Source organism: Coenobita brevimanus, unplaced genomic scaffold (assembly GCF_032717465.1).
Source record: "Coenobita brevimanus isolate Jiangsu-jjx unplaced genomic scaffold, ASM3271746v2 jjx.HiC_scaffold_129, whole genome shotgun sequence".
Taxonomy (NCBI): domain Eukaryota; kingdom Metazoa; phylum Arthropoda; class Malacostraca; order Decapoda; family Coenobitidae; genus Coenobita; species Coenobita brevimanus.
This window is the reverse complement of record NW_027642111.1, coordinates 137,501-146,981: the sequence shown is the minus strand read 5'-3', so window position 1 is coordinate 146,981 and position 9,481 is coordinate 137,501. Positions and strand designations below refer to the sequence as shown.

The 9,481-nt window shown below is 38.6% G+C and overlaps 1 long non-coding RNA gene across 1 annotated transcript in view; it reads left to right on the top strand.

Annotated features, from left to right (window-relative positions):
- The first annotated feature begins 6,057 nt into the window (after nt 1-6,057).
- The window catches only part of LOC145389562 (uncharacterized), a 4,683-nt gene continuing 1,259 nt past the window's right edge, over nt 6,058-9,481 (top strand). Inside the window, exons 1-2 of the long non-coding RNA XR_013895485.1 lie at nt 6,058-6,133; nt 7,223-7,258. This is a non-coding gene — a long non-coding RNA (uncharacterized LOC145389562). The remainder of the gene's footprint in view (nt 6,134-7,222; nt 7,259-9,481) is intronic.

Genomic DNA, 9,481 nt, shown 5'->3' with positions numbered 1-9,481 from the left:
CATGTTATCCATTTGGTGTCCTTAATATTAGGCTTTCCATTTATTTTCATTGTTTTTTTTTTAGTATTCCATTTTTTTTAGTCGTTTAGTACAGTACAACTTCATTTTATACTTATGTAAATTTTTCAGATGTTGCGCCCCCTACCCCTTTATTTCTTTGGTGTTATTTAATTTGTGACGTGCTATCAGTAATTCTGCCAGCTTCAATTTTTTCTCTTTCCTTGTCTGGGCCTTATCTCACTTCCTCTTTAGGCAGGAAAAAAGGGTCAGAATGATGATGATGTTATCGGGAAAATTTTTATATTTTGTAGATTGTGTCAGTCAGTGATCTTAATATATTGTGATTTTTTATTGTTTCATGTATGATGAGGTGGAGGGATGGAGTTGAGAGGTATATGAGGGAGGGGGGAGTGAGTTGGGGGGAGGGTAGTCAATTGGTGGGTGACAGAGTGACTTGGAGGTGTTTTGTCTGCGGCCACCCTTTGCGCGATTAGGGCGTCGGGCTGTAGATAGATAGATAGATAGATATTTTTACGCCCACATCGAGGAAGGAAACACAGAACCAGTATTTGCTCTGTAAGCCAATACCAGTTTGCATGGTACATCAACATTTCTCAGTATACAGTGAGTCTCCATTATAAGCTGCTGTTATTTTTAGTTATGGAAGTAAGTGCACGGTAAACTGTTGAAAAAAAATAAAGCCTCCTATGCTAAATTTTCTATAAGACTGATTTGCCATAGTCAGGCAGTTAACTCTACCAGTTGTATGGAAGAAAGGTGTAATATTTTGGATCAAACTTCTGCTATTGAAAATTTCTTATTGTTTGTATATCATATCGCTTTCCAACCAGACCAAGAGTAATAGAAGTACATACATTCCTCACATAACATGTACAGTGTGTGTCCATTTTGTAATTTGTACTAGCTGTAACCAGATGATGTTACTTGGTCTGGGTAAGCCAGCAATACCTCATTTACATTAACCTGGCCCAGATTTTCATCCTTCTTCACTTTATTTCACACAGCACAGTAGCAGAAGAGAAAATTGCTATGGCTCTACATCCTTTCTGTAGCACTCCTTCATTATTAGCACCATATACTAGTGGTAATCTATTGCCACAACTTAGTATGCAAGGTGGAGAGATACCAGTGTTGGGCCAAGTTAGAATAGAAAGGGTATAGTTGAGAAGAAGTTAAAGCAAACCGTATTTAACCCCCTCTAACTGAGATATCTTTTCTAACATGATTATAAAATTCTGGTTAGAGTAAGGCTAACATGAAATAGATTATATTATATTGAAGAGGTGAAGGTACGAGAACATAGTGATTTTTGGTAAGCGAAAACCCATCAAGCCAAGAAACTATTTACAACGCTGGGTGGTAACCATATAACCAACCCATACGTGCTCCCTACGTGTCAACAAGTGGGTTGGTGGAGGGTTAGTGCCCCTCCTTGTGAAACAAATAACTCAGAGTCAAATGGCCACCCTTTATGTAACTGATCCAAAGACATTTACCAAACAATTTAATAAAAAAAATGTTTAACAATGAGTTATCTACGTAATGCTGAGTAACTGATGTGAGGCTGCAGCATCAGTGGTGTACTCAAGGCCATTACACAGCTCTTTAAAGCTGTTGTGTATTTTGGAAGCTGTTGCATTGTGAGTGGAAGATAGTGTAGTATACGTAAGAGGTGTTGGTACTGGTAAGTATTTTTGGATAGGAATACCACAGTGGTACAACCACAGTTTATCTTTTGCCAGCAATGGCAGGCCTAAACCAAAACAAATCTACAGTAATTTTTAACTTCTTAGCATCACTTTATACTATTACAGAAGGCTGTAAAAAAATATAAGGAAACAGGGATGATAAAGGTACAGTATTATTTGTGTTAGTGCATTTATAATTGGTATACTTGAAATAAGAGCAATGCAGAAAAAGTTTTTCAGCTGAGCACTGTACGGTACATTTATTTTCCCATTCTACTGTAGATTTATCAGCATTTTCCTGGATCCACAGTCTTCATTAATTATAGCTGTAAATATCAATGGTGTCCCTGAGTATTATTTTTACCATTATTCTTACCAGTACAGCCTTATTGATTAGAAGGATGGTGGGTGTAGGATTACTGGGGCAGTAAGCATATGTCAGTTCATTTGTTGTCCCTCCATGTCTGAACAATGGATGTACACTATATGTGCCCTAAAGCTGTTCTCTAATTTTACTGAAACTTTCTCTAGTGGCAGCTTGTATATGAACAGGAAACCTCTATTGGCATATAGTTATCTATCTATCTATCTATTGCCAGACGCCTCAATCCCGTTTGGGGTGGCCACAAACAAATCGCCTCCAAGTCGCCCTGTCCCCCGCCATTTCACTGCCCTGCTCCCAACTCACACTCCCTTCTCACACCCACAAAAAAGTGGGTTTACTAGGTGCTCTCCTGATGCAGTACAGCCTATGAATTGCTATGCAACTTTAATTTTAACTTATCCTAAAACTACCATCTCTCCATCTTGATTGCTGAGTTGTGCCAAAAGATTAGCACTAGAATATGGTGCTAGTTATGAAGAAGTATCATGGAAAGGATGCAGAGTTGCTGTACTATATTGTCTTTTTCTTTCTTATGATGTATGAAATAGGCTTCAAAAGGATGGAAACCTGGGCCAAGTTAAAGTAAAGACGGTATACTGTAGCTAGTCATGTTATTTCAAGATTTTGTCGGTACTGCATTCTTTAACATGCAGTAGAAGTGGTGCATTTAAGAAACAAAAAATCTGCAGTTACCGGTACTATTAATATTATTATTACCATTATTATTAGTACCAGTATTACTGTTATTATTATTATCATTATTATTATTATTATTATTATTGTTACAGTATTATTATAATTATTACTATATTATAACATTACACAAACCAGGGTAAACAGCACCAAACCTGGCTGTGAAAGCAAAAGGTGGAATGATGCAGGAGACAGCAGCTTCAGCCTGCACTCCACCTGGTTTGCACCCAGATGACCCGTGGGCCACAGCAGCAATATTATTCTTATTGTTGTATAGTCCCATGGCTCATTTGAACACAAGCTTGGTGAACTGAAGGCTCAAGTTGCCCTTCACCTGCTACTCACCATGCTCCTTTGAGGGGAGAGGGAGTTGAAGAACATTTGTATAATCAGTTATATTGGCTGCACCACTGGAAAATGTCTGTCTGTGTATCTGTCTATAGCCAGACACCATAATCCTGTATTGGGTGACCACAAACAAATCACGTCCATGTCTCCCTGTCCTCTGCCATTTGGCTGCCCTCCCTCCAACACATCCCCCTCTCTCATATAAAGTACCGGTATCTCTCCACTCCATGCCTTTATCTCAGTTATGTTCTCTCCCTCTCTGCCTCTACCATCTACCAATATTTTATTATTCAACAGGTACAGTAATGTTGTCTCCGGATGTCCCTGAATTCATACCAAGGAGCCAGCAGGTGACACAGGTGACAAAGAGAGAGGGCAACACTTCTGAACCTTTTGGACAAAGAGATGCACAGCAGAAGAACATTACCACTTCTGAAGCCACAGGATGGCGAGGCAAACATAAGGAGAACACTACCACTGGGGCAGTACTTCATGGACATGCTTCTCCATCGCAGTATCCCCTAAGTGATCAGTCTGGTTTAAGAAAAGATGAACCTGAGTATAAGAGTGACAGACCTAAGTTTTCCGTAAATGATCAATCAGGTGTTGGGAGAGATGATTGCAAATATGATAAGAGTGACAGATTCAAGTTTACAAGTGATCAGTCAAGTTTTAAGAAAGATGATCATAAATGTGTTAAGAGTGACAGCCCCAGGTTTACTCAGGAGGATCAGCAGCCAGAGAATGCTACTGCTGCTGTGTCCAAATATAACTTAAATTCTCAGTCAAGTGTAAAGAAAGACTATAGTAAACATGGTCACAGACACAGATTAACTGAACGTGGATCGGTGTCACCTCAAAATGATACAACTGCTTGGAGACTCAGAGCTTCAGATTCCAGTAATTGGAGTGTTAAAGAGGAGGCCCAGGGTACCAGTATATCCACAAATTTAGCAGCTCATGACCACCCTCTTGATTCAAAATCCCTGACAAGTCATAAGGCAGAGGGAGAGGAAGCAGAGAAATATCAGTCAAAACAAGATACACCAAGAAAAGACAGGAACAAGGCTAAGAAATATAACTTTGCCACAAGTGAGGTGTATTTTTCCAGCAGCCCATCAATAAATGCATCAAGGGATGAAACAGTCACGTATAAGAAAATCCTTCAACGCAGTCAGAATGATGGAGCTACACAGACAGCAAAAACTTCGCCTTTCAGCATCTCACAGCTTGAACAGTGGCCCTCGCTTGGTGGCTCACAAACTTGGACTCCTGCACAGGGTGAAAAGAAAGTCAGAAATGGGGCAGGCACAAAATGTCTGGTCAAATAACAGCAGTGACATACCACAAAAAGAAAATATAAGTAGCCCAAATATTTGGACATCTACAAAGGATAAAAAGAAAGAGCCAGAAATAGGAAATCCACAAAATGTCCAGTCAGGTAACAGTACTGATATGTCTCTCAGAGAAAATGTAAGTTGTCCTAGGAATAAAAACTCTTGGCAGATTCAAGGTTCAAACTCTTCTTATTCTGAGTATAGTACAGATGCATGTGATAACCCACATAATGAGAAAGGAAAATCCCAGAAAAATAAGGAAAAAAACATAAAAGTGCCTCCCGAGAAACACAGGAAGTCTGACAGGATGAATGCTGCGAAGAAAGCCGACATTAATTTGACAAAAGAAAGAACTCCTCCAGCCAGACAGAATAATGGTCAATCAGCCAAGAAACTGGAATCAGGGTCCACTACTGAAACTCCCACTCATAGTAATAAGTCTGTGAAAGTTGAAAATAGAGTTGAAGATGGTATCCATACTCAGCCTAAAAATAATGGAAATATCCTTTCTCTGCCGAAAACTAATGACGCTATAGCTAATTCATTCTTAAAATCAGGAATTGATGATACTTTTGAATGGCAGGTACAGAGTGCAAAAAAAGAAGCAACCCAAACTCAAAGAGTTACACGATGAGAAGGCTCATTCACATCAGACTGAGAAGAAAACATTAAATAGAGATTATGGTAAGAAAAGTCAGGAATTACAGAGTGCTATGAAGACAACAGCAAGTGATATTATTGTAGTCTCAAATAAAAAAGACATATCAGACACGGGCTCTTTTCAGACAAGAGATCCGAGCAAACGTAACATACATGAGAGGAGAGGAAAGGTCCAAAATAATAGAGAGCCTCAAGAAGCAAGGGGAAATATATCTCATGCAAATGATAAAAACCAGAAAAATATAAGTAGCAATTCATTCACTGACAAAAAACACCATGAAGGAAATAATGCCAGGAAAACAAAACCAGGGGATGCTAATAATACTACAGAAGGAAAATCCCAGAAGCATCTTGATCCAGAAGCAGCTAAAAAATGGTTAGAGGCCAAGCAGCTGAAAAAGGAAGAGAAGATCAGGAAGTGCGAGATTAAGATCAAGCAAGCTCAGCAGAGACTCAAATCTGACTCCAAGGTAACCATGGTAATGAGAGATTTCCTAGAGAAGGCTTTGTCTGGAGGTTCACAGAAAGCCATATCTAGTCGTCAGCAGGTACCAATTTTGAGTAATGAGTACCCAGCCTTACACTGGACAAAGACTAGTTCCACAGGGGCAGTGCCTAAAAGGAGGACCTACAGTTCTCATGCAGCAGATCATCCCGACACTACAGTTGATGCATCCAAAGGCAAAAGTGCTGGGATCAAGATGGCGGATTATACTGTTCAGTCTCAGCACAGAAGCGATGTATCACCCACCAAAAATGACAGCAGTGCGCTAAATCAAGTGGGACGTGTTAGTTACGGCAGTGCACTACAAACAGTAAAGAGGAACAGGCAAACAGTACCCGAGAGAAGTTTTGTTGATTCTCCCCAAGGAGCTGAAGCCTTGCCCACCAGCATGGTCAAGAAGAAGGTGAAGACAAAGGACCTGATAGAGGTTGATCTCATGGCATTTGCTGAAGAGCTGAAGAATCGCAAAAAGCTAAAAACTAAGGTCCCTCAAAGGGTAAGAATCAAACTCCAGTGTGTGGTTACTTTGTTTTACGTTTATTTGTCCCAAAGAGAGCTGTAATGGCTTCACTTTAGAATTCGCTTCCTCAGATTAGTGTACCCTCAGACTTCAACACCTAGCAGTTCAGGTTCAACTTTTACAGATTTTTTTATGAATGAAGGACGTCTGTAGTCTGGTGTATGGATTTTCTCTTCTATATTTAGTTTGTTTTCCTTCCTTTACCCATCTGTTATGAAAAGAGAAAATCAGCACTGCAGTAGAGTATGGTGTTTGTCACAAAGAAGTCCTATGGAAAGGATAGAAGGTCATAGTACTGTATACTGTATATATTTTTCCTCCCTGCCATTGAGCTATGAGAAGTAAGATGCAAGGGACAAATATCTGGACCAAGCTAAGGTATAAGAATTATAACTGTAGCTATATTGTACCCCTCACTTTGACAGTGCAGACAGATTAACACTAGATTGCGGTGCTAGTTATAGAAATGTTACTGGTATAAAAAAGTGTAAAGTTGAAGTATTCTCTCATTCTGCCATTGATCTGTATGAAATTAGCTGCAAAAGGACAAGAATCTGGGCCAAGTTAAAGTGAAAAGAACATAAAAATATGTTTGAAAAATAGTGAACTTTTCTTCATTACATTAAAGCATCAGCTTTAATATAAATCTTAATTTGTAATACAAGCATATGAGTGAGCAACATTTACAGCACTCCTGATCTTTTACAAACAATAGACTCCTCAGTATAATCTATGGGATTCATTAATGATTCACATAGGTCTTATTGCCCACCTCCAGTTTTGTATCTGATATAAATTTGTTATATCTACCTTTGAAAACATTTATAGAAGTGGTAATCACAACATTTTTTGGTAACTTGTTCCAGTCATTTATAATTCTATGCATAAATGTACAAATTCTGTGTATGAAAATAGTACTGTATAATCACTGTTCCGTATCATTCAGTACAGGCTTTATATATATTGTGTTGTGGTCATTATTTTGGGTGAAAGTCAACTGTTAGGGGATTTTTGAGGGTCATCATGCAATAAGTACTAATTTAGCTTTCTTTTATTTTTTTCCAGAAATTTTCAAAGGATCTAAAAGCTTCTGCCAAAGTGGTATGTACTTAACTTTGCATTTGTTAAAGAGGTTATTTAAGGCTATATCTAACCCTGCCAGTTCAAACGTATATCCTAAACTGAATAAACTCACTGTGAGATGACAAGAATATACGGTAAGAATTTAGCTAATGAAAGAGACTGTCTGTCTGTTGCCAGATGCATTCATCCTTTAAAGGGTGACCACAAACAAATCCTCTCCATGTTGCCTTGTCCTCTGTCATTTGTCTGCCTTTCCCCCAACTCACACCCTCCTCTCATATATCTGTTCACTTCATCCCTCATTCTTATCCTTTGCCACTCCCTTCACCTTACTCATATACACTCTTCTAGTCAATCTTTCATTCCCCATCCTCTCCACATGGCTGTTTTTGGATGATTTTAATGTTTAGCATGAAAGACATTTTCAGTTTGGAGGATTTAGGTGGGAAGTAAGGTCTGGATGATGATGATGATGATGATGATGATGATTATGATTTAAGCATAGCCTTCATGAACTCCATTACTCTCTGGGGACTCTCTTAATATGATTAGGCCTACCATTGTCTGGCAGAAATTTGAATAAGTTAAACAGTACATTACAAAATTCATGGGGTTAATCAGTTAATTCCAGTGATGTATTTGCATTTTGCCTTTTTGCATTTTAAGACCATTTTATTTAACAAAGGAGAAACTTTTCAAACTGGAGTTAGATATAGCCTTTGTGAATCCTGTATTTACCAGACATCATCCCAGAGTTGAATAAAATAGTCTGGAAGTACCAAGAATGAATACAGTAAATTTGTAAATATGATCACTGCATCAGAGGGTTTTAGTAGTATACTCTGTTCCATATAAAGTGGCGGAGAAGCTACGCCCAAGTCCTAGTCGAACGCAGGTGACCGTACAGAGGGATAAAAGTGACCTCACCTGACTCTTTCTCCAGCCTACTCTCCTGGGAGAGAGAGAGAGATTTGAACTGTTTATTGTCTAATCTTCAAATATAGCAATAGAGAGAGAGAGAGAGAGATTTGAACTGTTTATTGTCTAATCTTCAAATATAGCAATAGAGAGAGAGAGAGAGAGATTTGAACTGTTTATTATCTAATCTTCAAATATAGCAATAATATATTTTCTGACCTAATATTAATTAATCCTACATCCAATCCAAACATGAATTTGTGTAATTTGAAGGCATTATTACGAGTTCTATCCTGATTAGCAAACCTAAGAAAATCACCAATTCATCGTGGTATGGTGAAACGTTATAATTATGAAAATATCAGTCATATGATTTGCTGAGAATAACTTCAATCAAGATAGAGTTTTATATTAAAAAAAAAAGGTGAAATACGCATTACCCTCTCTCTCTCTCTCCCTTCTAATGTGTGTGTGTGTGTGTGTGATTAATAGGAAAAGGGAAAGTTTCTCCCTCTCCCTCCCCACCTTCTCTCTTTGTTCTTTCCTCCTTCCCTCCCTCCCTCCCTCCCCTCTCTCTCTCTCTCTCTCTCTCTCTCTCTCTTGTATAATATTAAACAAATTATGTTCAGTATATGGCTTATATTTATATTTACAACTCTTATTTACAATAAGTATACACAAGACACCTCACACAACACTTGTTTATTCATCTTCATCGCTGCTGGACTCGTTCAATATATTGATAACAAAATTTTCTACCATGTGGTTTACAGCAGTGTCATTTCTCATAAATTCTTCTTTTTTATGTGTGTGTGTGTGTGTGTGTGTGTGTGTGCCACACATTTCTGCCAGTTTTCTGCTGTTACTTTTTCTATCGCATTTCTCGTCAGCTCTTCGATCACTCGTAATTTTTGAGAAGAATTTGAGTTTCTCTTCCTCACATCATCGTTGACCTGAGCCCAAATCAGCTGTATGGGGTTGAGCTGGCAATGATAGGGAGGAAGCCGCAGCACCTGGTGACCAGGATTATTGACGATTTCATCAATTTCAAACAATTGCTTGTCTTTGTTTTTTTTCACTTGGTGTAGCAGCTCAGCCTTAGTGTGCAGAGGGTTATGAGGGAGGTTGTTATCAAGAAGCCACTTTATAATTTCTTGTTTTCTTAACCTCTGTGTTGATGCTTTATTTATGATTTTGCAGTGGTATGATGCGTTGTCCATTATTATAAGTGACCTGGCAGGATGTTGGGAAGCATCATCAAGGACGTTCCAGGAAATGCTGCATGTGACCTCAAGGCAAAAGCTCCACCCATCTTGACCTGAG